Genomic DNA, 27,322 nt, shown 5'->3' on the forward strand with positions numbered 1-27,322 from the left:
GGCTAAATAAGAGTTTTCTGAGAAACAAGGAGGTGGAAGGATGTTCCAGTCAGAGAGAGTAGTATATATACTGAGAAAAAGAGAGAGAGTGTGTGTCTGAGTTGTAGGAAATTTCACCCCACCTGTCTCTCCTCGCCACAGCAGACTCTGCTAGAAGATGTGGAGGGTCACAGCTGCAGACAGCTGGTTGTGCCTGCCCTGCTGGAGTTCTCATTTCTTCTCTTATACCTGTCTGCTTAGAGAGGAGCAGGTGGGCTGTGAAGCTCTGTGGGACTCTTCTCAGAACTGGGGCTGGAAGAAAAATGGTGGAGACAGCCGCTCAAGTCACCAGAGTACAACACCTGCTCCCCGCCCCTCAGTTGTGCAGCTCAGCCCTCAGCTCCCAGCAGTGGGAGGAGAGACCAAGGAGCATGCATGACCAAGACCCTTATAGTCAGGGTAGAGACCAGGGAGTATGCAGTGAGAGGAGAGACTAGGGAGCATGTGTGACCAAGACCCTTAGAGGTAGGGCCCTGAGGGCAGGTTCTAGAGGTGGAGAACAGGTCTTCCAGTTGTCTTCTTGGCAGCAGAGGAAACAACAGAGTCTGGGGTCTGGCTGGCTCAGTTGATGTCTGTCTTCCCCTAGTCTCCTTAAGCTCTAGATAGAGCCTGTAGGCCCTGACTGTCAAGTCATTGAGCTCACCCTGACCAGCCTGGCTCTGAATGCAGAGCCCAGCGTGGCAGTGGGGGTGGGCTGGTACAGTTGTGCTTCTATGAATACAGCATCTGAGAGCTGGGAGACCCTAGGCACCCAGGGCCCACAAGCCCAGTTGCTCCCCTCTCTGTAGGTGCCCAGGCCCATTGCTGGTTCCTGGTTTTACCTGTTCTTTTCCACTAGGATAAGGCCTTAACATCCAGCTTCACTTTTGGAAGTAAGGCCACCTCTAGGGGCTATTCCTGGTCCCTGATCCCTCCTGCAGTTTGGGAACCCGCTTCACCCAGGAAGGTCCCACCTTGCCCCACCTAGATATTCCCCACTTCACCTTTGTATCTGTGTGCTGAATAGGCTCTCAGGTGCAGCTGGATTAGACTCAATTTGGCCAAAAGGCTTTGGATCTATCTAGTAATTTGAAATCCAAGCTGCTCACTGCTCAGCCACCTGCAAAGCAGGGTCTAGCCCCTGGCCTGGTTCTCCCTCCTCCTCAGTCTCATATGTGTGTGTCTGAGTACACATGTGAGTCAGTGATCGTGCTGTGATGGCTGGTGGAACTGTGTCAGTGTGCATGTTTGCTCATAGAGGCCATCACATGTAGTTGTGCATGGTGTGCTGTAGTCTGACTCTAAGTCCATTGTGAACATGAACATGCCTGCTGTGCCTGGAAGGGGCTCAGTATGCATGACATTCATGTACACATGTATGTGTCTATCTACAGATACATACAGATATCTCCAATATGTATGTACACACATATACACACTTATGTGTATGTGGCTAGCTAAGGATGTGTCTGAGTGTCCTTGTCCGAGATAGGCCTTTTGCCCATTCTGAAAGGAAAGGGGACACGGGTCCAGTCTTCTTTCTGGTAGTCCCACTGGGGACTGGGCTGGCTTGTGACCAAGACATGGAACTGAGTGGCCTCGGAGCCTCCTGGAATCTTTCTGTCTAACACTCTGGGACTTCCCCAGCTCTCCCTTGTCCTGTTGCTCTGGCTTTGAGTACTTTAAGATTATCTGATCTCCCGGCCCAGCCCCCATCTCTTTCCTTTGGAAAGTGTGTACTTGAAAAAGGTCTGACGGTCAGTCCCTCCCAAATTCAGTCTGGACAGTGATGCTCACCATTCTGGAGACTCCCGCTGTGGTCCATGTAGACCCTTCTCCACTGCTAACATCCTGGCTGTTCCCTCTGTGCTCCTAGGGGCCCAAGGACCCACGAGGGTCCTGGCCTCGTGTGGCTGTCCTGAGGCCCAGGTTTGCCAGAGGACTCAGGACTGCTTGGAGGCACTCCCAAGAACCTTGTGTCTGGGTGCATGTCCAGATCTTCCCCTTCCCAACAAATCTCACGATGGGCAGGGGGAGCACTTGTGGGGAAATTACCAATTTAAATAGGAAATGCAAGCAATTTGGACAGAACCCCAGGACAGCAGTTTGAGAGCTCATTCTCCGCCCCGTGGGGGTTTGATTACAACCAACTTGGCTGATAATGTGCAGAGAGGGCCAGAAAAATGGTTTCCAAGGAAACTCAGATCTTTCTACGCCTTTTCTGACTCAGGTGGGAGCCAAGGCTGGTCAGGAAATCAAAGGTGCTCATCGCCACTGGGCTCCCTGTTCTCTGTGAACCACCTGCCCACTCTTGCCTTCTTCTACTCCAACCCTACACCCCTACCTGGCCTGCACTTTCATTTCTGTCCACAATGGTTGCTTCTCTCCTTATTTCTATCTGCTCCCTCAATCTATTTATCTCAGCTTTTGTACAGATTTAAACATTTGGAAAAGTTTGCAAACAGTACAAAAATGGATACTAATGGCTACTATTCATATAGCATGTACTATGTTCCAGAAAGGTCATAGGATTTACTTCTATTTCCATCTTCACAGCAACCCCGTGATAGAGAGGATATTATGTGTTCATAAAATCCCCTTACCTCTTTCTCCTGCAACTACATTTCCCAGCCTCCCTTGTTATCAAGTCAAGTCATGTGACTGAGCTCTGGCCAATGGAATGTGGGTAAGAGTAACATATGCCACTTTTGTGTCTGTTACCTAAAAATATCATACAATGTTCCACACACTCTTTTTCCATGTAGTATGCTAAAACAGAAAATCCAGTGGAGGACTCTGAGCCTTAGGGGATGGTGGAGCCACTGGACCGAATTTCTGCACAATTTTGTATAGTAACCTCCTGGTCCCTTTGATAGACTGTAACATGTTTGTTAAGCCACTGAGGGTTTTGAGCACTGTTTGTTAAGCAGTTGCCATGCCTGATATTACAAAGCCCCAAAGAGGAGTATTTGTGTCCCTGTTTTTCCAGGGAGGAAACAGACTCAGAGATGCTAAATCACTTGCCAAGGTCACAGAGCAAGTAAGTGGCAAATCTGAGATTTGAGCCCAGGTTAGGTCTTTTCTACTACACCAGGCTAGGAGGGTGACTCTCCTGTATAGAAGTTGCATAGGCCTTTGTCTGTCTTTGAGGAGTAACAGAAAGAAAGACACAGAGTCAGGACTAAGAGATAGAGAGGGAGGGAGCAGATGGAGGGCAGGCGTGTGGCGTGGCACATCATAGCAGCCAAGAGAGGTAGAGTTTCAAGGAAGGGGTGGTCAGTTGTGTCTAATGAGACCCAAGCAGGTGGAGGAGGAAGAGGGCTGAGAAAAAGACCATTAACTTTAACAACCTCAGTGACAGATTCAGCTGAGTGATGGGGCAGACGCCAGATTGCAGGGGTTTTCAGAAGAAGTTGGTGGTTGTACTGGCGAAAAGAAGGAGAGAAATAAAGGGATAGTTTTAAGTGGAGGTCAGGCCAGGGGAAGGAATTTTGAGAAGAAAGTCCGTGGCTAAGAGGAGATTAAAAATGAAAAAGGGAATCATGACCTACATAATGCAAAGCACCTGACTGTGATGATTTCTGCGTGGCTCTGGTGTGCATTTTCAGAGTTCAGCTGATGGGCCAGGAAGCAGGGAGGGGATGGGGCTGGACACAGCATGCAGTCATGCTGCATTAACTGGGCTGTGAGTGGGCAAAGGTGTGGCGGCTGAAGTGTTGTAAGCCTGAAATTCTTCAAGGTTGTCTAAGATTATCCATTTTCTCCCTCTGTATTAAAGTTTTAAAATTTTCTTATCCTTTCCAGGTTCCTCTCCCTCCCCTCCCAGTTTTATCAAGGTATAATTGGCAAATAAAATTATAATATATTTAAAATGTACAATGTGATGATTTGATGTGCATATATATTGTGAAAGGAGTCCCACAATCAATTTAATTAACACATCCATCACCTGGCATATTTATCTTTTTTTTAAATGAGAATTCTTAAGATCTAGTGTCTTAGCAAATTTTAATTATATAGTACAGTATTATCAATTACAGTCACCATGCATATATTAGATCCTCAGACTTTATCCATAAGATTATCCATTTGACTTGGTTACGATATTCATGCAGATGAGCCTAGATGATAAACTTGAGGCGCAGAGGGGTAGTCAGTCGCCTGTAGCACCTACCACAATTTTCTGGTACCTAGTGCCAGAGCTTGCTGTGTTCCCCAGATGTTCATGCTTTCCCAGGCTCCCTTGCAGCTAGGTGTAACATATACTCGGTTCTTGCCAAAAGAATGTGTGCAACTTGCATCCAGATCACATCCATATATAGAAGCTGTTCGTATTGAACGAACCCCCTCTCCGTGGGCTGGAGCGCAGAAATGCCAGTGATGAGCCAGCTGTAGTTATATGGACAAAGGTAAGACCCTGTGGGGTGGTTGAGCAACCAGATAAAAAAAAACCCGCATCCTTTGAGACCTCATGGAAAAGAACTTCCCACTGCTCAGGACCATCTCTCCTTCTGGACTGTCATGTAGGAGAGAAATGAATTTCCATTTTATTTAAGCCTCTGTATTTATGAGCCTCATTCTGAAAGCAGCGTGGCCTACCACTTAATTAATATGCCTCTTTTGTCCCTGTCTCTTTCTATAACGTTCTTCACATTCAGCAGTTGCCCCATCCCTCCTCTCTTATTTCTTTATTTTTCTTCTCTCCCCACTTCTCTGGCCATGTTCTTTTAGTCTCCTCCCCACATTCAGAACTTCACTTTCTCTCTACTCCTTTGCTTTCTTTAGAGCCCTCCCAATGCTAGTATTTCCCAGAGTTCTGTCCTTGACCCTGCTCATCTTCCCTTCCCACATTCCGTGTGCTTTCCTTGGTCAGTTTCATCTACATTCTCAGTTGACATCTCATCTGATGTCATCAGATCTGTATCTCCAGCTTGACCTCTTTCCTGAGCTTCAGATGGAAGATCACCCTGGAGATGCTGTGTCGCACAACTCCAGGGAGTTCCGCGTACTGGGTCACCTCAATTCAACTTCTCTATATCGGTTAGGGAGCTTGTGGCTTTATGTAGCAGAAAATTGTATTCAAAGTGGCTTAAGCAATAAGAAAATGTATTGGCTCACGTAAGAGAATAGGTTGAGCTTCTGGGTGGCTTGATTCCAGGGGCTCTATGAGTTCATCCAGGGTCCAGGGGTTTCCATCCCTCCATGCTACTCTTTTTCCAGAATTGCCACATCCCCAGCCTCCTGAGTTGGAAGAGTTTCCTAGTTCTTATTAGGAGAGCATTCCTCTCCCAACTGTTGAAGAAAGATGCTTTCCTATGGTCCGAATGGGTCAACTTATGGCTTCAACACCAATACGTCACAAGGTGAATGCTGCACGATCATTGGCTTAGACCCATGCTCCAAATTAGTCATTGGCAAGGGTCGTGGGCTCATCCTGATTAAGGTATATGGGTCAGGGCCCTTCTTGGATCTGGAATGACTTCCTCAGACTGCATTTCTATGATAGATGGAAGAGGAGTTAAGTGTATGTTGGGCAGTCAATTACAATGTCAACTCCAATATCAAAATCTAAACTCACTGTGTCTACTCATTTCCTTCAACCCATTCCTTCCTCCTGTACTTTCTGTTTCTGCTAATGGTCCCACCATTGACTCAACTACTCTAACCCGAGGCCAGAGTCATCCTTGACTTTCTCTCTGTTGCCTCCACTCAGTGGTTTACCCTGTCACCAAGACCCAGCACTTTTGTCATTTGTGGTCCCCTCTCATATTTACTATCACTACTCTAGCAGTTTTCTAATTGGTTTCCTTTCTCCAGTCCCAACACCCTCCAATCTGCCTTCACTGCCACTACCGGAATGAATGTTCTTACATGCAAATCTGATCTTCCTTTGTCACACCCTCCATTGCTTAAACCCTTCAATGGCTCCACATTATTTACAGGATAAAATTCAACCTCTCCCCAGTGGTTGGGGGCTAAGTAAGATTTAGAGAACATTATCTCAGCTATGAAAGGCCTGCAGCTAATACTGGTATGTGCTAGTGTTGGTAAGTGTTGAACTAAACGGAATGCTGCATGGTGTGCTTGCATGTGTGCAAGGGCCCACAGAAACGATGAGTGATGTAGGCTGTGAGCCCGGGCGCAGGGAAGAGTCAATAGCAGGTAGCCTGAAGTTTGATAAGGCTCAGGATTTATACTGGCTCGGTGGGTTGTTCTGTTTTTAACGGTAGCTAGTTCTTAAAGAACTTTGGTTCAGAAGTTAGATGGTCAGTATTGGGTTCGAATCCTGACATTGCTTTTTGCCACCTTGAGTAAGCTGTCGAACATCCCAGTCTCAGTACCTTCCTCAGTAATGTAACCCACCTCAAAGACTGTTGTGAGAATTTGGTGAGCCGATGCCTGTAAAGCACTTAGCCTGTGGTAAATGTTGATATTATTATTGCTTCACTGAAATCTAATATATTACCACTATTTAAAACAGATTAAAAGATGTTTTATTAGCACAAACTTATTCTATAAGAAGATAAATGAATATTTCCTCTGAACTGCAAATACAAGTTTTCCTGTGGATTGATTTCAGTGTGTTAAAATTTGAATTAAAATTTGACGGGACACCTAAGTGTGATTTTTTAAAATATATATTATTAATTTAAAGAGTTAAAATTCATGCAAATGAAATTAAAACCAAACATTTAGGAAACCCCTAGAACACTTCTGAGGAGGGCTAGATTCCACGGAACACATTTTAAAAACCATGGATCTAGCCCATGTGGCTATTGAGTACCTGACATTGACCAGTCCAAACTTAGATGTCCTGCAAGTGTAAGATACACGTAGGACTTCAAAGAGTTAGTATAAAAAAAAGGTAAAATCTCATTAATAAATTTTTATATTGGCCACATATTGAAATTGAGATCTGTTGGGATAAATACATATATTATTAATATTAATTTCACCTGTTTCTTTTTTACCTTATAAAATGTGACTACTAGAAAATTTACCATTAGATATGTAGCTCCTATTATATTTGTACTGAACAGGGCTGACCTAGACTTCCCTTAGCACTACCTCCTTCTCAACTCCAGAATTCACTGTCTCTCTTCCTGCCTTGCTCTTTTAAACTAGTTTCAAAGATCTCCAGCATCCCCTTTTTGCTCTGCACTTCTTGCAGATGACCTTTGGCCAGAGGGCTTCAGTTCTGCTCTGGAATCTGTGAATTCTCAATTAGAACTTCCTTGGCCCCTTCTGCTGCCTCCCAGAGGTGGAGCTGAGGCTCAGAACCACAGCCCAATGTCCCTGGAGACTTCATTAGGGCCAATTCCTGTGCGCAGAACTCAGCAGAACCTTTGGCTGAGCAGGGGTTGTGGGATGCAGGGCAAAGGACAGTTTTGGTGTCTCTGGGAATGTTGCTCCCCAAACACCTTCTCTTAGATTTCCGTTCCATGGTGGTGATCAGTGTAATGGCGTGCAATGGAGAGATCATGGGCCTTGGAATTAGAGAGGCTGTGATTCCAGCTCCCCCTTACTATTTATGTGACACTTGGATTGCATCTAGATCCCTTTGTGCTTCAGTACCCACTTCTGTGAAAGGGGGGCGATACCAGCCTCTGAGAAAGATCAGTTGACTTCAATGGGACTATGCATAAAAACTGCCTCACCTAGAGTCTGGCAACATTCAGTGGATCTTGATCACTTCTTCTCCCGTCTCCTTTCCTATGTTTCGTGGAGTCAGTTTTGGTAAAGGAGAAAGGGAGAGCAGGCAGACTGAAAGGGCTCAGAACAGAAAGGCCAAGCCACCACAGGAAAATTTACCAGCTGCCTACTTTTGCCCAGAGCTAGTCCTGAGGGAGGAGACAGAGCTGGGGCTGCTCAGAGCTCCAGCTTAATGAAGAACTGGGCCTACTCCGCTGCTGTCACCATTGATTTTTTGTTCCAGGCAGCTTGCAAGCTGCCCTAGGAATCAATGTCGGAAGGTGAAAATAAATTTCTAAAATTAGCCTGGAATATACAGCAAGAAAAACCTTTTGTGTGACAAATCGTAATGAAGTAAACACCTGAGAAGGTATCAGGATGAGGAAGGCAGGGGACGGGCAGCACCCCCAAGCTCACTGCCTCAGATGGGGGAATGCGTCCCCATATGTAACGGTCCCATCTGTTGAGCAATGCATGCAATCCATCAGTACACAGATGTCCGCACAGCACATTCCGGCACCTTATGGGTTCTAGTATGCAGCCTTTAAACTAGTAATAAGGCCATGCTAATAGCTGACTTTGGGTAGGTGGGGAAGGATGGGTATGTATGTGTACCCTGCCGGTGGTCCTAGAAATCATTTGTCTTGCCAAAGGGTTTGTAAGTGCCAGGAAACCATTTAGATTTTTGGCCAGGTTACTCTTCTGAGCAGAGTCAGATGGGACTGTTTGCACTGGGTTAGGAATCCTGGACATGACAGTTTCCTGCTCACTTTTCCTGATGATGTGTCTGAGGCCTTTATACCTTACTGTTTGAACTGAGCGCTCTCACAGAAGCCCAAGTGCCTGTCTTATTTTGCAATCTTCCCACGTTGCCACGATTGACAAATTATAAGAAGAAAGGAAATAAATGATGGATTTCAGGACCATTTTGTGCCAGGAGACATCCTCCCGGGATCCATCTCCCAGACAGTGGTGTTGTATTGGAAGAGCTTCAAGAAAGGATGTGTAAAGGGGGAAGACATTCATCCTGGCTCTTGTGACTCAGAGATGGTAGAGATGAGTTGAAGAACAACCCTGAGTTCCCCCATCCTAAGTCGTCTCTGGGATGTTCTAGCACAACTAAGTGTCTGAGTTAGAAGTTTCTAAGTCTGCTTGCTCAGGGGCTGGGAAATCATTGCAATGTATAGTAGCTGGAAGAACTTGAGTTTAAGGCCCCAAATCTGCTAGAGGAGCTGGTCATTAATTGGGCAAATAATTTCTTTTTGCAAAGCAGACTCCAAGGAAATAACCAAGAAGGAAAACAAATATTTGAATTCTCAAGTTTGTAGCTAACTACATTGTAAATATAAAATGTTGGAAAGAACCAAATGAACAACTTCTGAGCCTTGAGTAAGCAGCCTAATAGCAGGATAGCATCATGGGGGGCTATGTGGGGCCTCAAGGTGAAGCAACTAGGGTGAGATGTTATGGACTGGAAGGGGTATAGGGTGATCTGCCTACTTGGACTACAGTTGGGTTCAATGAGGGCATGGACAAAGGAAAAAATGAGTCATGATGAAATAATCAGGACCTTATAGACATTAATTACAAATTTCATGTAGACCATAGATTCATTGTTTGAAAGGGCCCTTGGTGGTTATCTGGTTTAACCCTTCATTGTCACTAGTTAATTAATTCAATCGATAACTTTTTGAGCATGTACTCTTTGAGCCAACCCAAAGTTCTGACCCTCAATGCCTTCAAAGTTCAGAGCACAACGGCTTCCAGTGCCTATGACATCCACAGGAATACCTGAGCCAGGGAGACAGACCACCACTTTCTGAGGTCGGTGCTACTCCATTGCAGGACCTCAGCAGCTGGGAGCTGAAATGTGCCTCTCTTGTTCCTTCCATGCTAAAGCTGGCTCTGCCCTCTGGGTTCACACTGAACAGATCTCTTGCTCCTCCAAACAACGCATGTGTTTTTAAGATGGTAGAGGATACTTAAAGGCCCCAATCCCAGCGTGCTAGCTTCAGTCACATCTAGGAGGAAAGGTGTGCTCAGAACTGGCTTCCCCTCTCCCAGGACTGCAGATGACCTTGCTCTGCTGATCTGCTCTCTGGGCCCACTGCCACGGGTTTTCCTCCCCAAACAGAGATTTTCCTAAGGCATGACAGACCCTTTGGCTGACCTCATGTGGGCTGGTACCCAAGGTGTGACAGACCTTTTAGGTCCTTTGGTTCTTGATGAGAAGCTGAACCAAGCTTCCCAGAGGCTGGGCTGGGTTGAGGTGGGATGTGACTAATTTTTTAACATCAACCGGTGCTAACTTTCCTAGTTTTCTCTCCCAATCCAATCTCATGTTCTTTGATTTCCCCAATCCTGAGAGTTGAATTTTCTTCACCTATGAGAGAGGGTCTTAATTCTAGAGTCTGGGGTTCTAAAATTCAGTCCTAAAGGCCCTAGCATTCAGTTCCCATGGTGCCTTCTGAATTTCTCCCAAGAAGACTACGGACTTTTAGTCAGTTAAAACCCCTGCTGGCCAGCCCTGACCTTAAGAATTCCTAGGGAAGGTCTGCTCGTAATGCCTCATGCTTAGCAGCATTATCAACACTTTCAAAGAAATTGTCTGTCTCCTTTTCTCGGATCTAATGTCTCCAGCAAATTCTGGTGCTTCTATTCACTAACTGTGTGGCCTTGGGCAAGTTTCTCAGCCTCTCTGAACCTTGTCTGTAAAATGAACCTTGTCTATAAAATGAACCTTGTCTAGAAAAACCATTGAATGAGATAACTGATTAAACCAACTTCCAGGCACACTAAGCACTCAGTGTTTACTCTCACCATCTATCACAAACTAAGTTGTTTTTCTGTAAAGGGAGGCGCCTGGAACTAGACTCAAGCCCCCAGGCTTGGCTGTGCCAAATGAGAGTAGGACTTATTTCTCCAACTGTTTAGACACTAGAATTCTACTGCATTAACTTTCTAAAACTTTCAAAAACTTTACACAATTACTGAGATCCCCAAGTCACTCCTAATACCATCCAGAAACTGCCAAGTTCCCATTTTAGTGTGTATCTTTCTATGGCTTTTTAAAAATCCCTTTTAAAAACTAAAAATTGGCTCAAACTGCACATTCTGCTTTGTAACTTACTGTTTTTCATTTAATAATATTTTTTGCATGTCATCAAATATATTCTTATGCCACTATTATTTTTAATGGGTATATAGTTGTCAGTTGTATAGATGAACAATACTGACTGGACAATTAGATTGTTCCCAGTGTTATGCTATTATACATAACTCTGTGATGAACATCCTGGATTATTCTTTTAGTGTCATAGCCATGTTGACTGTGTAGAGTTTTATTGAACTGTGATGACTGTTCCGAGTTTTATTAAAACCTGCTGTTGCTAAGTCCCATTGCTGTCCCGCCCACCTCAATTCTGTCCTTGAGCAGTTATTGTTTTGAAGCCAAGTTCAAGACCTGACATTTATCTTGTTTTATTTTATCTTATTAGATTCAGCCTATCAGTCCAGGCTGTCTAGAGCTGTCTGGATTCTGTTGATGCTTTTGCAATCTATTTTTTTTTTTAATCAGCTACAAATTTGGTAAACAGGCCCTTTATATTTTCAACCAGGTCGTTAATAAATATGTTGTACAGGTCAAAGTTGAGGCCAGAATTCTGTGGCTGGTCACCAGAGAACTTCCTCCAGGTTCGATTAGCACTCATGGGGTTCAACACGTTACACATTCTCCTAATTGAACCAGCATTCAGCTCCCATCTTCCTGTAAGTTTTTAATAAAGTTCATAAAACAAGTTGGAGCAGATGGTTTTAACATCGAGGCTCAGTCAAGGGAAACCATGCTTGGAAGCAGAAGCTCAGGTTCTGGATGAGAGTTGGGCTCTCCTTTCTTTATGTTTTAACCGTGGCAGGGCACTTGGCCACCTGGTCTACTCACCGTTTTCTCAGTGATCCAGGCTTTGGGCTCCTCAAGGTTGCTGTCTCCCCCATCAGTCAGTAGCGCCCCTGGGGAAATAGCTGACAATATCAGCTGAGCCCAAGTAGGAATGAAATCTGGTGCTGAAGGAACCTAGCTAGGGATTTGCATCTTAGAGTTTCAACTCTCACTCCACAAAGTAGCACTGAGTGACAGACACTAGGGATATGGGAAATCACCCATGCTAGGCTTGTACCATCTGGGTGAGCAACCTGGCATTGATAGTGTGGTTCAGGGCCTGGCAGAAATCACAGACTCCAGTTTTGGTATTTATCAGGTGTGTGGCTATGGGCAAATTCCTTCCCTTCCTCTGAGTCTCAATGTCTTTATCCATTAAATGAGGATGAATATTATTTACTTTGTAGGAGCCACTATGCAGATTTAATGAGACAAAGTAGAAATATATGGTATAGAGGAGGGAGAGTGGTGACCAATGTCACCTGTCACAGAGGTATCTATCCCTGTATTGCCATGTCCTTTAATCTCCTAGGTTCAAGTCTCTTCGAGGGTCCCCAGGGGCTTAAGACATCAGTCACATCCTTTCCCTGTTCCTCCTCCTCTTCTTTCAGTATATTAGGGGCTCTTATATGAAAAATCAGAACCAACCCCTGTAGACCTCATGGAGCAAAGAATTTTTGGGACAGAGTGCAGCCTCATCAGGCCACAGGTAGCAGGCAGCCTGGAAACCAAAGCTTTTCATCTTTCAGCCTAAAAACTTGCTGGAGCTACACAGCAGCCCAGTGTGGCACTCTCTGGGTGGAGGAGTTCATCATTGCTTCTGCCTGTCCAGTGATTTGAAAGTGTTGGGCTAGTGGACCAGCTGGCTTCAGTCTGTGAGGTTTTGGCCCAGAGCTCTGGGCTGTTATATCAGTTTGAACCTAATCCCCGTCCCCAGCTGTGTGCTATCAGCAGATTTCAAAGCTGCCTCCTATCTCTGTATTCCAGTCCACGTTAGAGACCTTCCACCTCTGGGAGGAGGTTGCATTAATGAATTGCACAAATTTTGGAGTCACTGGGCTCTATGTCTGCCTGACATGGAAGTCTATACTGCCAGATTTATTCTTCTCTCTTTGAAGGGTAAAGACCATCATACTTGAGCTATCTCAACATTTCTCTAAATTTACCCATTACCTACTTCTTTCCTCCTGCTTCAGAGTCCAATGGTTCATGTCAGTGTTCAGTGTACACCTACTATGTGCCTGTACTGTGGATGGCTCTGCACTGATGCACGAGGTCTCCCTTCTCTCTGAGTACATTAAGCCTGCTGCTCCTCACACAGTGCCTGCTGTACCCTGTGCTCTCTAGATCAGAGTTGGTAAACTGTAGCTCAGAGCCAAATCTGGCCTGCTATCTGTGTTTGTAAATAAAGTTTTATTGGAATACAGCCACACTCACTCATTTACGCATTGTCTATGCTGCTTTTGCACCATAGTGGCATTTGAATAGTTGTGACAAGAACTGTATGGCATGCAAAGCTGAAAATATTTACTCTCTGGCCTTCAGCAGAAAAACTCTTCAGATTCCTGGTTTAGGTCCTACATCTTCCTGCCTCCCCCTGCTCCCGGGAACTCATACCATGAATAATCCTCTTTTCTATGTCTTCAGCCTCTCCATCTCCATAGACTCCTTTCTCTGTTTGAAGTGGCTTGCCTGAATCCGACAAAATATCCCTCTCTCTGTGCCTTGTCAGACTTCTCGAAGGAGCTGCCTACATGTACTGTCTTCACTACCTCCCTATGGTGATATCCAAAGGCGGTAGGGTGTCTGTCTTCCCAGGCACCTATGGTGTTCTTTAGATGGAGCCTGGAAGCAGTAGGAGGGGCCTGCTGAGATCCTTCCCTCCTTATGAGATGCCCAGCTCCTCACTCTTACTTCTAGTCCTGCTATGCTCACCGATGAAGTGGGGAGCTGGAAAGGAAGCAGGATCATAAGGATGAAGGAACACAAGCTTGGGCATTTGACAAGTCCAAGAGATCCTGCAACTAGCTAGCTTGTGACTTGGGGTTGGTCCCTTCACCTCATTGACCTTCTCAGTTTTCTCATCTCCACAACCAGGATGAGATGACCTGCCTCTGGGTCATCGGGACAATAAAAGTGCTCAGCTCTTAGTACTGAGGAGGCTTCCCACACCTTTCCTCAGTTTCACTGGGGGAGCCCGCCCCCTTGGTCTCCCAGAGGTTGACAGAAGCCAGGAGGTGTTGAGTAGAATACTGCAGGAGGCCCATGGCCTGGCTCATTCATGTGGACTGTGAATTCCCCACTGTGCCCCTCCCCAAGTTGGTCCTTTCTCTTCCTATGGACGGGGATGGGGGCTGGTAGCGAGTGTGCCCAGTGAATGGTGGGCTGCAGAAAGCTGATGGGCTTTCAGAGGCACAGGTGCTGGGTCCTGACAGAGGAGGCCAAGCCAGTTGCTATGGAGAGAGAAATGTTATGCAGTTAACTTGTTTGACTGGAGGACTTGAGAAATACCCACATCCCTCTGGGGCCTCAGAGCCATCCATCACTCCAGAAAGGCTCCTTTCATGATGAGAGTTATCTATTTGGCTATTAAAACCGCAATCACAATCCCTTACATACAGACAGCCCTTCCCTTTTTACACATTTAATGGAGCTCTCTTTGGTTTATAAGGAGCTTGAAGCTTCATTCTATTCAGCTCTGACTCTGCCATCAAGACAGGTATTTGGGCACATACTATGTGCTGGGAGCAGAGGGATGTGAGATGAGCCAGCACAGCCCTTGACTCATATAGGCTCTTTATTTCCTGCAAGATAAGCATGACCTCTGCCTTCTCCAGCTGAGGCTGTGAAGGAGCAGGTTTCTGAGTAGAGAGGAGGTGGGGGTCGCCTTGGACAGGAGAAGGAACACCCCATCTGAGATGGGAAGGGAGGAGGCAAAGAAGGATGAAATTACAGGGGTAGTGTGAAGGGAACTAACAACAACTGTATATCTGCTTTGACCCAGGCACTGTTCCAGGCATTTGGCATACATCGATTCACTTTTCACAGGAGAAGTCTTTGGTAGCAAGTGACAGAATCACAATGTAAACTGGCTTAGACAATGAGATGGTTATTGGCTCAGGTGTCTGAGTTACAAGAAGGGCTGTGTTGACAGGGCATCAGTCTCTTTTTCATGTCATGTGGGAAAAGACCACCAACTGCTCCCAGCCTCACCATTTTGCCTCTCAGGAGAAATTCTACCCTTTTCCTGGCTGTACTTTGAAATATATGAGGAAAGACTCTGATTGGTTCAGAGCAAGTCATGCTCCCACTCCTTGACAATCACTGGCCAAGGGGAATATCATGTCAGAAGGTAGCTGGCAGCTCCCATTCCAACAAATATTAGAACTGGGATGTAAAGTAGGTGTAATTGTTTCTCGAAGAAGTGATGGTAGTGGTATTAATGCACACAATGGCCTTAGATAACCCTCTTAGATCTTTTCTGTTATTTATTTAATAAAACTTGATAAACAACAGTTATGTGCAGGCATTGTTTTACCATTGAAGTTTACCGTGACCAAGACACAGTTACTGCTCTCCCAGAGCTTGAGATTTAGTGAGGAGGGAGACAAGCAATAAACAAGGAAACAAAGAAATATAATTTCAGAGAGTGTTAAGTGATGTGTCACCAAGAAAAGTAAAGTAGACTAAAGAGATTAGAAAAGATGGGAGGAGGTCCTAGTTTATATGGAGGTAATCATGGAAGGCCTTTTTGAGAACTGTCTGTGGGTAAATGAGTCACACCAAGACTCTGCAGAGAGAATAGCATGTGAAAAGGCTCTGAGGTGGGGATGAGCTTGGTGTGTTCCAAGAATAGCCAAAAGACAATGATGCTGGAGCAGCTCAGCCAAGGAGAGAGGAGCAGAGCAGCAGATGAAGTCAGAGTAGACAGAGTTAGGCCACATAGGGCCACCTTTGCTGGCCATGGTGAGAAGTCTGGATGTTATTCCAAGTATGGTAATATGCCATATTGAAGCAATGATCCTTCTCTCACAGCTAGAGAAACTGAACTGCAAGGAGGTGAACTTGCCCAAGAAGGAAAGTCTTACCTGGTGGACTGTCTGTCTGGAGCCAAATCTTGTTTTCTTTCAACTATACCACGTGGCTTCTTCTAGTTAGCTTTGGGAAAATTAAGAGGGGACGAGGAAAGAAACTGACCTGTTCTTTCTCTGAGAGGTAGGACAGATGGTATTCGGAGAGTGAGGGGTAGGGATCGGTGGACAGGGCTGACAGGATGGGAAGGGTTAGTACAATTGTTGAGCAGAACAGGGGCACTAGACCAGGAGTGGACAGGGGGATTGCAGGGCAATGGTGAGCCCAGAAGAAGTAGGAGACTGTGAATTTGTAATGGAATGGATTAGCATAGCTATTTGATTTTCTCCAGCAGTACTTGGCAGGCAGCCAGCCTGAGATGGGAGCAGAAGGGATGGAAGGATCTGTGAATGAAAAGTGGAGATTGGGATGGCAGATTCAGGGGCAGTGGAGGGTGCTGGTGAGGATGTGGTTGAAAAGACTTATATATATGGCAACCATATATTTTGTTTTTCCTAGGGCTAGTCCGATATAATGTTATTTTTTATTTTCAACAAAGATGGTTACTTAAATTATTAATTTATTGAGATTTAGGTTTTATACATTTGTAGGATCTTATATAGAGAAAAAAATCATGGTTATGGGCTGAGTTGTATCCTCTCCAAATTTGTAAGTTGAAGCTTTAATTCCTAGTACCTCAGAATGTGACTGTATTTGGAGATCGGGCCTTTAAAGAGGTGATTAAGGTAAAATGAGGTCATTAGGGTAAGTCCTAATCCAGTCTGAGTGATAAGAGAGGAAGTTGGACCCAAAGGAGAGACACCAGGGAAACTTATGCATAGAAGACCGCATGAAGAGGAAGCAAGAAGGCAGACATCTGTAAGCACAAGAGAGAGGCCTCAGAAGAAATCAACTCTGCCCCAACTTGATCTCGGACTTCCAGACTCTAGAACTGTGGAAAGAGAAATTTCTGTTGTTTAAACCAACCAGCCTATGATATGTTGTTAATTTTGTTATGACAGCCTGAGCAGACTATGCACTCATGAATCAGAGTTTGCTTTTTGGTTAGATTGTAACCTAACTTGGCCTATAAGGCCCTGCTTGATCTGGCCCATGCCTACATTTCCATCCTCACATCTCTCTTTCCTGATACCTCTCACTCTCAGTATTCCAGCCACACGGCCTTAAACTGCCTTATTTTCTCAGGGTCTTTGCCCATTCTGTTCCCTCTACTTAGAACATTCTTCCTCCAGATAACTCCTTGCTCTTCAGATTTCAGCTTAAATGTACCTTCATTAGGAAAGCTTTCTGTGACCCTCACACCTCCACTCATTGCCACCACCCTTCTAACTAGATCAACCCTTTTTTGCGTGTTGTCTTAGATGTGTTCTTTGGGAAGCAGATGCTGAGACAGAGAATTGTGGCCAGGTTGTTTACTGGAGAGCGCCTATGGGATCAATACCCGCGGAAGAGGGAGAAGGAGTTGAGCTTTGATTCTGACATAACAAGGTCAAGGTCCATCCCAGGAGGAGTATGGAGCTGGGATGGTCCTTCAGAGTTTCCATCTTGAGGTAATAGGGATGCAAGGACCAGTCATTGGATGTGATTGCTTCCAGGGCAGGGTGTGACCTTTGTAGAGGCAACTCTTAAAGGCTGAGGGCAATTCCTGGGGAAGATTCAGGTGAGAGCTGTTCACATCTAACACTCCTGGCAGTTGGGGGAATAAGTGCCTTAGTCCTGAAGGGAGGTCTGGGGGCACACCACAACATCCACTACATATGTTCTCACCTCTCCTCATAGCATACATCAGTTGCGAGTTGATATTCTGAGATTATTTTATTCATTTTGCCTTCCCCACTAGCTTTAGAACAGAGGGCTGTTCCTTGACAATAGCAGTGACACACCACTGGGCATAGAGAAAAGGAATATGATGGATGCGTACGTGGGGGGAGGATAGCTACACCAGAGTTGGGAAGAGCAGGGATGTCAGGAAAATCCAGGAGGAAATGCTTGTGTGGCCAGAAAGATTTGACACTGGTTATTATTCTAGGAAAAAAGGGAATGGAGTGAGATGGGAAGGTTATTTCATTTGCCACCTGCTATGTGCCAGGCACTTTGCTATTTAATCCTTATAACAACCTTGGGACTAAGGATTGTTGCGGCTTGAAAGGGTTGATGAGAGGTCAACGTCTCTGAGAGAAGGCTGAGTGGTTGGCTGCTAAGAGGCCTCTGAGCCTGGCATCAACTTTGTGAATTTATCACAGAATAAATATGGCCAGCTTCTGGCTCCTTGGGTTCCCCTTATCTCTGCTCCAGGCTAGGCATGCTGTCTCTGTTCACACAGTCTTGCCAACTGATTTAGTTAATTAGGTTTCTGCTTACTCAATTACTATCACCCCTCTGTCTTGTCTCCCTGTGACCATACCATGATTGGCGTTTGGGGTCTTCCCAAATTCTTTTGTCAATTTTCAGGCCATCTCTTGGTTCATGCCAACAGATGGCATAGCTCATCCTTCTGCATGGATTTTACTAACCTAAACCAGAAGGCATCTTTGTTTCTGGGTTGCACACTCACTCTCATATGCTGCTAATAGGTATTATTACTGCATCGCTGAAACTCAGAGAGATTTAAGTCATTGGCCTAAGGTCATCTGGTCAGTAGAGCCAAGATTTGATGCCAGGTTTTCTGGCTCCCAAGGCAAGGAATGGATGGGTGGATAAAAGGTAGGAGGGCCACAGGTCAGAATTGCACAACCTTAGGTTCAATGGAGAGTTCTCGGGAGGAAAATATTTGTGGGCTTGTTCATAGGGTCTCCCAGTACTTGGTGGAAACAACTGCAGCCAGCTCAGCCAGCGGCCACCGGATACTTTGAGTCATACCCGTTTTCTGCCAGAGCTGAGCCTCTGCTCTAGGAACTCCTCAGCACTGAGACTTCTATGCTGGCCCCAGTGGGGAGCTGACTAGCACTACTGCCTGTGGTTCGGTAGGTTGAGTCTGGGGATGTGTGAGGGGCTGAACTTACTACTCATCAACCTTCACACCCTGATGTGGGGCTGCCATAGTCTACAGGAAGAAGCACCTTCTTTCTACCATGAAGGGTACCATTTTGTAATTGCTCCACCTGGAAGGGGAGGCTTTTCCTCATTTGTACAAAGGCTCTCTGTGTTGTGACTCTGCCTTGCTCCTTTGTATATGCCAACTCACTTTCTGAGGTGTAAGCCCACCTTCAGGTACTTGACCATGCCCCAGCAGGGCTCAACAGAAGCTATCTGGGCATCTCCATTGATCTAGGAGTATGCTGCAGTCAAGCCCAGAAGTTAGCCTAGAGGGTTGTGCCAGGCAGGGCGTGAGCTCTGCAGACACTACTCATACCTCCGGCTTTCTAGAAAGCCCTCTAGGCAGTCAGCACAAGGTCAAACACTTCTGTGCAGCGAGTCCCTGCAGGGGGATTTGTTCCGGGAAGGGAATTACATTTCAATTTGATTTAATTCAATGAGAATGACACCAAATTGATCAGCTGGTAAAATGCCATTTGATGGGCAGATCTGCTCTTTTCAAGTTAATAGGAACCACCAGAAAAATTAGTCTTGCTTTTTCAGACAGAACTGAAAGTTTTACCCATTGCCTTTGCCTTTTAAAAAGGGCTCAAATTCCCCAAAGGTGGAGAGCATTTTTCTGATAGCTCTGTTGATCTGGGCAAAGTGATTGGACCAGGCACCCAGGGAACACAATGCAAGTTCTATATCAGTAAATATATATGTTTTAATTAACCACTTTGTACCAGACTTTTGCATGATCTTGAGAGATTTTCCAGATTCTTTGGGCCTCAGTTTTGCCATCTGTAAAATGGACATGCGGTCTCCCTTGGTCCAGCTCTGGGTGACTCTCTTTGGTGCAACAATATGAAGAATAATCATGGGCCCACAGCCATTGTCCCAACCACTACAATCACTAACATTACTTCTGAGCAGTTACTATGTCCTAGGCACTATTAATTAAAAGTTTCATATGCATTTTATCACATAATCATTGTTATAATTTGTGGGAGAGAAAGAAACTTTCCTCTACCCTTAAGTTTCTTTTGGCTGGTCTAATAATCAACTAGACATAAGACAGGCTAATAAAAGAAAATAACCAAATTTAATTACATACATATATATGGGAATTCCAAATACACGAGAGAGTCAGAGACCCCCTCATACATCAAATATTCAAAGACAGAAAGTTAAAATGAAGTATATCTGGCATTCTGAGCTAAGGATGAAGTAAGGTACCTTAGAGGCTTCAAAGGGACATTGCAGGAAGATGAGAAGAGCACATGTTTTATAGTTAGAAGTTTGCTCTGCCCTATAGGTAGGTCAAAAAAAGATTATCTCTGATAATCTCCTATTACAGGCAAAGCCCTTAGTTCAAATTCTTCTAGGTAGTTAAAGGGGGACAGTTTCTCTAGAGCTCACAAGGTCTTGGTTGTATTTAACTCAAAATAATCCATATACCACAGAGGCATGTCTTGGGGGTGATGTGTTCTGAACTCCTAGAAATTTTATCATACAGTAATTCTTCTATTGTGCTTATTTTGAAAATGTTGATTTATTGCAATGTCATAGATGTATTAGGGAAAAATTTGAGGGTACAATTAACTTGGCACTTGCTTATGTGTGATTTCCTGTTGGAGAAACACCAGGTGAGACCACTACTGCACCCAGTTAAAACAAGCCATGTGGGAATGAATACACAAAGCACAAGCATGCATACCTCAAAACTTACCAGGCTCCTCAGTTTGCTGCACGTTATGTGTGTCATGAGGCAGACATCTAGGGCTAGAACTTTCCTTCTCATTTCTGATGACTTTCCTTCCACTACTTAACAGGGACTCACAAGCTGCAACCCTTCTGACACTGGCCTTCACAATCAAACTAACGGTCTTTTATTTTCAAGGTAAAGCGTTATGCTTTTGGTAGTGTTTATGTGTTTCTTAACTACTTAACATGTGAAACGGTGCTACTCTTTTTATTAGGTTGCTTTTGATTTTTTAACGTGTCACCAGTGAAGTTTTTGAGTGTTGTGACCTAACTTCATGGTTCCGTTGGCCCTGTGGGTTTTGCAAAGTGGTGATTTCTTTTATTTTTAATTTAAAAAATTGTGATAAAATGCACATAACAAAATTTACCATCTTAACCATTTCTAAGTACTATACAGTGCACTAGTATTTAGTGCATTTACATTGTTGTGCTGCCGTAACTACCACCCATTCACAGAATTTTTTTTCATACTACAAAACTGAAATTCTGTATCCATTAAATACCAACTCCCCATTTCTTCCCCTGCCCCTAGCTCCTGGCAACCAGCACTATACTTTCTGTCTATGAATTCAACCATTCTAAGTGTCTCATAGGAGTGGAATCGTACAGCATTTGCCCTTTGTGAATGGCTTATTTCATTTAGTATAATGTGTTCAAGTTTCATCCATGTTGTAGTATGTGTCAGAATTTCCCTCTTTTTAAAGGTTGAATGATATTCCGTTGTATGTATAGACCACACGTTGTTTATCCATAGTCTGTAGTGTTTTCCAACACCAAAAACCAATTCTCCAATTTTGTGGATACCAGCTGGGTGTCCAACAATTCAATTCAGTTCTGACATGGACTCCCCAGAGTTAGCTCAAACCTACAGCTTAGGGGCTCAGTCCCAGCAGCCAGACCCCACTTCAGATGCTAGTCACGTGTCCCTGGCTTTATACTTCTGACTGACATTGGCCCCTCTTAAGATTTGCTAGAATGCCTCACAGAACCCAGGAAGGTACTTTAGTTACATTTACTGGTTTATTGTAAAGGGTACAACTCAAGAACAGCCAAATGGAAGAGATGCACAGGGCAAGGTATGGGGATGGGGCATGGAACCTCCATGTGTTCACCAGCCCAGAAGCTCATCAAATCTCATTGTCAAGAATTTTTCTAGAGCTTAATCTCCAGCTTTCCTCGCTTCCTCAAAGGTGGGGAGTGGGGCTAAAATTTCCAATTCTCTAATCTCTTGGTTTTTTTGGTGACCAGTCCCATCCTGAGACAATCTAAGGGCTCCATCCTAAATCACCTTATTAAAATAATCTGCATAAACTCAGGTATGATTGAAAGGGGCTTATTATGAATAACAAAAGACTCTCCTATCACTCAAGAAATCTCAAGGGTTTTAGGAACTCTGTGCCAGGAACAAGGATATTTTTATATTATATCACACATAGTGGTGGTGCTTTTTAGGAACGCATGTTACATTATGGTAGAACTGACTGTACTGTTATTTCTCCATTTTGCATGTGAGGAAACTGAGGACCAGAGAGGTTAGGTGACTTCCCAGACTAGTGTTCCAGCTAATAAATGCTAATAAATGGGAGATCCAGGATTCAAACCCAGGCCTTGCTGATTCCATATCTTGTGCCTCAAACACTGTTACCCTGCTTCTTTTATTTCATGGATTGTCACCAATCCAGATAACAATGATTACAAATCAGTTTGGTTATTAATTTCCTGTTGTTAACAGAAGCTACAGTGTCTGAAATCTCTGCTGCACCATCTGGAATTTTTAATAAAAACGAGGAATTTCCAGGGGTTTCTGTGCATTGCATATGTGTAATAGCAAGGAGAAAAATTGCTATTTAAAAACAGAAATGCCTCCAGCCACATTTTTTACACTCCAGGTCAGGGTAAGAAGGGTGCCTGACAAAAGGAAAGCTATTCTTTTGTTTAAGAAAACACTATAAATAGGCTTTTTTGATTATTCACGAGAAGGCTCACTCTGCACTCCCACCTCATATAGTCTGGAAGGAGGAAGTTTTATCAGGAGCGAAATTGCTTTACAAACAAACCAGAGTGAATCAGAGAAATGTCCATTGGCAGCTCGTGAGGAATGGAGTTTTCAGGGCCTTGCAAGGGAAAAGAGGAGATGAAAGAAAGTTTATGGTAGGAAAATGAAGTGTCTCCAAACAGGACAGCAGGTTTCAGCCCCAGAAGGATGATGACTCATGGTAAATTCCATGTTGGGCCGGCTGAGGAATGCTGAGATGCCTATTCAACTTTAAATGTTTTCAGTTGTGTGCTATTTTGCACTCTCCCTTACCCTCAGGGAAGTCAGTTACTTGCAGCAGGCTCGGGTTGGCTATGCCTTAGGGCGTGCAGGTAGAGGCACTGGGTTCCTGAGAGTTGAAAGGTACAGGACAGTAGGGGCCGGAAGTGGGAGGTGGGAGGGCTTCAGAACTGGGCTGAGGGCAAGAAGTGACTAGGAAAGTGGAAGCAACCCTGAAAATGAAAGAAAATATTAGGGAGCAGCCTGTCCTTCCCCCAGATATCTGGGATAGAGGCTGAGGTTATTTTTGTGGATAATAGAGGAAAGACACAAGGCGTTACCTTCTGGGGAGCTAGCCCCAGGGAGTGTGGTCCTGTATCCGGCCCTGCCTGGGCTGTATACCCTACTTTTGCACCTTAAGGGTGGGTGCTTCATAATAACAAACACAGTCGGGACCCTTTACAGTTATATTTTGTGCATCTCCAGGTGTCCTTTTCACAGGCTGATGCCCTTCTCAAAGTTGTTTTCTTAGTTTTGAAAAGTTAACATGACCACTTTACCAAGATGGCAGTAAAGCGATGTGAGCAAGGGACCACTTTGTCTAATGTGCCCAAAGTCATTGTCTGGGCTTATGGCAGGTCTGTACAGCTGCTCTTTTTTTGCTTAATATATGCCTTGCCCTCCAGGCATATTATCTTTTAAAATCCTCAAAACAGCCTTATAAGGTTGTCTTTGTCCAGTTTTTACAGAGGAAGAAAAAGAGGCTTAGAAAGACTCAAGGTCACACAGGTAGGAAGTGGCAGGGCTAGAATGTGAACCAGGATTCATTTGTTTCTCAGAATTGTGCTTGGCTTGTGACCACTGTGGCTTCTACCTTTGTCCTTGAAAAAGACTGATGGCTTCTTAGATCCATCTTTCCACCTAGCATGTCCCTCTGCAAGGCCAGGGGATCTTATGCTTGGGGGCTGCATCAGAGTCACCTGGAGGGTTTGTTAAAGCAGATTGCTGGCTCCTTCCCCACCCCCAGTCTCTCCATGGAGTCTGAGAATTTGCAGTTCTAACAAGTTCTCAGGTGACCAGAGTAGCTGCTCTGAGGACTACAGTTGAGAAGCACTGTACCAGGCTGATCTTCTTACTGGGTAACCTAAGCATTGTCCCCAAGTCCCATGGTGGGCTCTACTATACTCCTGCAGCCAAGGATCCACCTTGTATAGGACTCGATTTGTCATTGTGGGGGAGGAAGGAACTTTTCCTCTACCCTCAAGGTTCTTTCAGACTGGTCTGATGATTAAATAGACATGAGACAGATTAACAAGAGAAAATAACCAAATTTAATACATATAAAGTATGAGAACCCTGCATACACGGGAGAGTCAGAGACCCCACATGCAGGAGAGGTTCAGAGACAGAAATGGAAAATGGATATATAAGACATCCTGAGCTAAAGATGAGGTAAGGCACCTTGGGGCCTCAGAAGGTCATTGTAGGGAGAGCACATGTTCAATAATTAGTAGTTTGCCTTGCCATATAAGTAGGTCAAAAAAGGTTATCTGATAATCTCTTATTATGGATAAGGCCCCTAATTCAAGTTCTTCTAGGTAGTTAAGGGAAGGGTAGAAGTTTCTCTTGATCCTACAGCTAAAGAAGCCTTTAGCTCAAAACAATCTGCATACCACAGGAGCATATCTTGGGGTGACTCGTTCTTAACCCCCACATCATCCTTTCAGCTTTGGTTCTAGATATCTGTCCTGTCATCCTGGCCAGCTCCCCAGCCCTGTCCGGGCCTGGCTAGGTCTGGTCTTGGGGCTGTCCCTTCTTCCTTGTGGGAGCATCCACACCTTCTGTGGCTTGGGCTACACCTCAATGCTGCTGAGACCTGATGGGCTTGAGGGGGAGGAAAATAGGCTCTGGGAGCTGAAATAGGGCCTGGATGATGCTGGCCTTATCTGCTCCCTCCCTTTGAGAGCCAGTGTGAAGCTTGGGGGTGGGCACTGACTCAGAGGTTCAAATGTTCTCTACAGCAGCTCAGTGGCTCCTTTCCTCCCCCTGCCTTGCACAGATAGCCTTCACCTCAGAAACAAACAGGTTGGAATTCTAAGCAGAGGGAAAAAACATCTTAATATATCAAGTGTCTTTCAGTAGTGGTTTAAACGGCCTGAGAGACAGACTGTCAAATGCAGTCCCTGGACATCCAGACCAATATGCCTCTGCTCCTGATGCCTGTCTCTTGTCTCCACAGTTGGCAGGGGAGTGGAACTGTGTGATGTGTGAGTATGTGAGTGTGTGCATGAGTGGGGAGCGGTACCTTTTGTAGAGGAGGAAACTAAGGAGCAGGTGTGGAGGTCTTGCCTGTAAGGCTCTGTGTGGTAAGGGTGGGGACAGGCAGACTGGGTACTGGGGCTGGAGAGACTCTCACAACAACCCCGTGAGGTGGGGACCGTCATTATTCTGTTTTACAGAACTGGAAGCACAGACACATTAAGTTGCTTGCTTGAAGTTACCTAGGTGGTAACTGGCATGAATGAGATTTGAACAGACACTTCACTAAAGACTGTATGTGGATGGCAAGTAAACACATGAAAATATGTTCAGCATTATTAGTCATCGAGGAAGTATAAATTAAAGCCACAATGAGACACCACTGCACATCCACCAAAATGGCTAACATGAAAAAAAAACTGACCGTATCAAATGTTGGCAAGGATATGGAGGGACTGGAACTCTCATACACTGCTGGTGGGAAAGTAAAATGGTACGACCGCTTTAGAAAACAATTTGGCAGATTCCTAAAAAGTAAACATATTCTTCTCATGGGAACTGCTATTCCCAGGTTTTGCCCAACAGAAAAGAAAGCATGTCTCTACACTAAGACTTACACATGAATGCTCCTAGCAGCTTTATTTGTAAAAGCCCCAAACTGGATTGACAACCTAAACATCAGTCAACAGGTGAGTTGATAAACAAATAGTGGTAAACTCATATAGTGGAATAATACTAAGTAATATTGATATGTGCAACCACATGGATATATCTCAAAACAGTTATGCTGAGTGAAAGAAGCCAGAAATAAAAGAGTACATATTGTATGACTCCATTTATATAAAATTCTGGAAAATACAAGCTAATCTATAGTGACAGAAAACAGATCGGTGGTTGCCTAGAGATCAGGTAAGGAGGACTGGGGAGTGCCTGGAAGAGATATTACAAAGGGCACAAGAAAATGTTTGAGTGGGATGGAGTTGTTTATTATCTTGATTGTGGTGATGTTTCAGGGGTGAATACATATGTCCAAACTTATCAAGTGGTGCATTTTAAACATGTGCAGTGTATTGTATGTCGGTTATACATTCACGAAACTGTTAATAATTTTTAAAAAAACCTAGGCAGCAGTCTGTCTCTAGAGCTGGCATTCTAATTTGTCCCATTCTATTTTGCAGCTGTGCATTACAGAGCGTGGCTGACTATGTGTTTGTCCTGGGTAGATAAAACAGCAATCAGTTCTGTGCTGAATACTTTACATCATTAATCTTCTCATTTGTCAGTCCTCTTCAGGCAAGACCTGTTTGATTTTGCCTGTTTAATGGATATGAAATGGAGAAATTAAGTGACATACTAAAGGTCACATGGATGGGACATGGGAGCAGGGCGGAGCCCTCGCTCTTCACCACGGACATGACATTCGACCTCTCAAGAAGGAAGACAAAGGGAACAGCATACTCAATGGCGTCCAGAGCCTTTGGTCAGAGTCTAAGAGCAGGAGATTTCTCTTTCTCTGTAGGCATCAAACCAGACCTCTAAGAGTCCCTTCAGTCTGGTGTCCAATGAGTCTGTGAAATGAAAAAAAGCTTCTATTTCTTAAAGGGCCAGCCGTCTATGTGGACTCCTTTGCCTGCATTTTACAGACAGACCTGGTTCTGTCATTTATCCAGCCCGTGACCTTGAGCAGCTCACTCTCTGGGCCTCTATTTTCTCCTCTGTAGAATAGCAACAATTACACATAATTTCTAGGGTTTGAAAAAAAGATTCAATAAATTAAGGTATATGAAAGTGCTTTAGACACTGATGAACCCTAAGAAAAGTTTGATTGTTTGTTTTGGTATTTCATAGCTCACTACCTGCCCCAAATGAGATCTATTTTCTTTTTAATTGTGGTAATTATATACATCCCGAAAATTTACCATTTTTAACCTCTTTCAGTGTACAATTCAGTGGCAATGAGTACATTCACGATGTTTTGTGACCATCACCACTATCCATTTCCAGAATGTTTTCGTCATCCAAACAGAAACTCTGAACTCTGTACCCATTAAACTGTAACTCCCATTTCCCTCTCCCCGACCCAGCCCCTCGGTGGGGGGTTACTGCTCTTCTCTGTGTCTATGCATTTGCCTATTCTAGGTACCTCATGTAAGTGGAACCATACAGTACCCAAATGGGATCTTCAACCCCACTTTAACTCCCACTTTTTTGTGTGTTTGCTTTGTGGGGCAGAGATGGGAGGAGATGGGACTTTGGAGACTGCCTTGTAGATACAGTTTCCAGAGTGG

At 44.6% G+C, this 27,322-nt stretch overlaps 1 long non-coding RNA gene across 1 annotated transcript in view; it reads left to right on the forward strand.

Annotated features, from left to right (window-relative positions):
* LOC112472945 overlaps positions 1 to 26,822 on the forward strand; it is a 35,419-nt gene extending 8,597 nt beyond the window's left edge. The window contains exons 4-5 of the long non-coding RNA XR_003043852.1: positions 20,590 to 20,657; positions 26,213 to 26,822. This is a non-coding gene — a long non-coding RNA (uncharacterized LOC112472945). The remainder of the gene's footprint in view (positions 1 to 20,589; positions 20,658 to 26,212) is intronic.
* Positions 26,823 to 27,322: the final 500 nt, after the last annotated feature.

The sequence above is a fragment of the Pteropus alecto genome, unplaced genomic scaffold (genome assembly GCF_000325575.1).
Source record: "Pteropus alecto unplaced genomic scaffold, ASM32557v1 scaffold39, whole genome shotgun sequence".
Taxonomy (NCBI): Eukaryota; Metazoa; Chordata; class Mammalia; order Chiroptera; family Pteropodidae; genus Pteropus; species Pteropus alecto.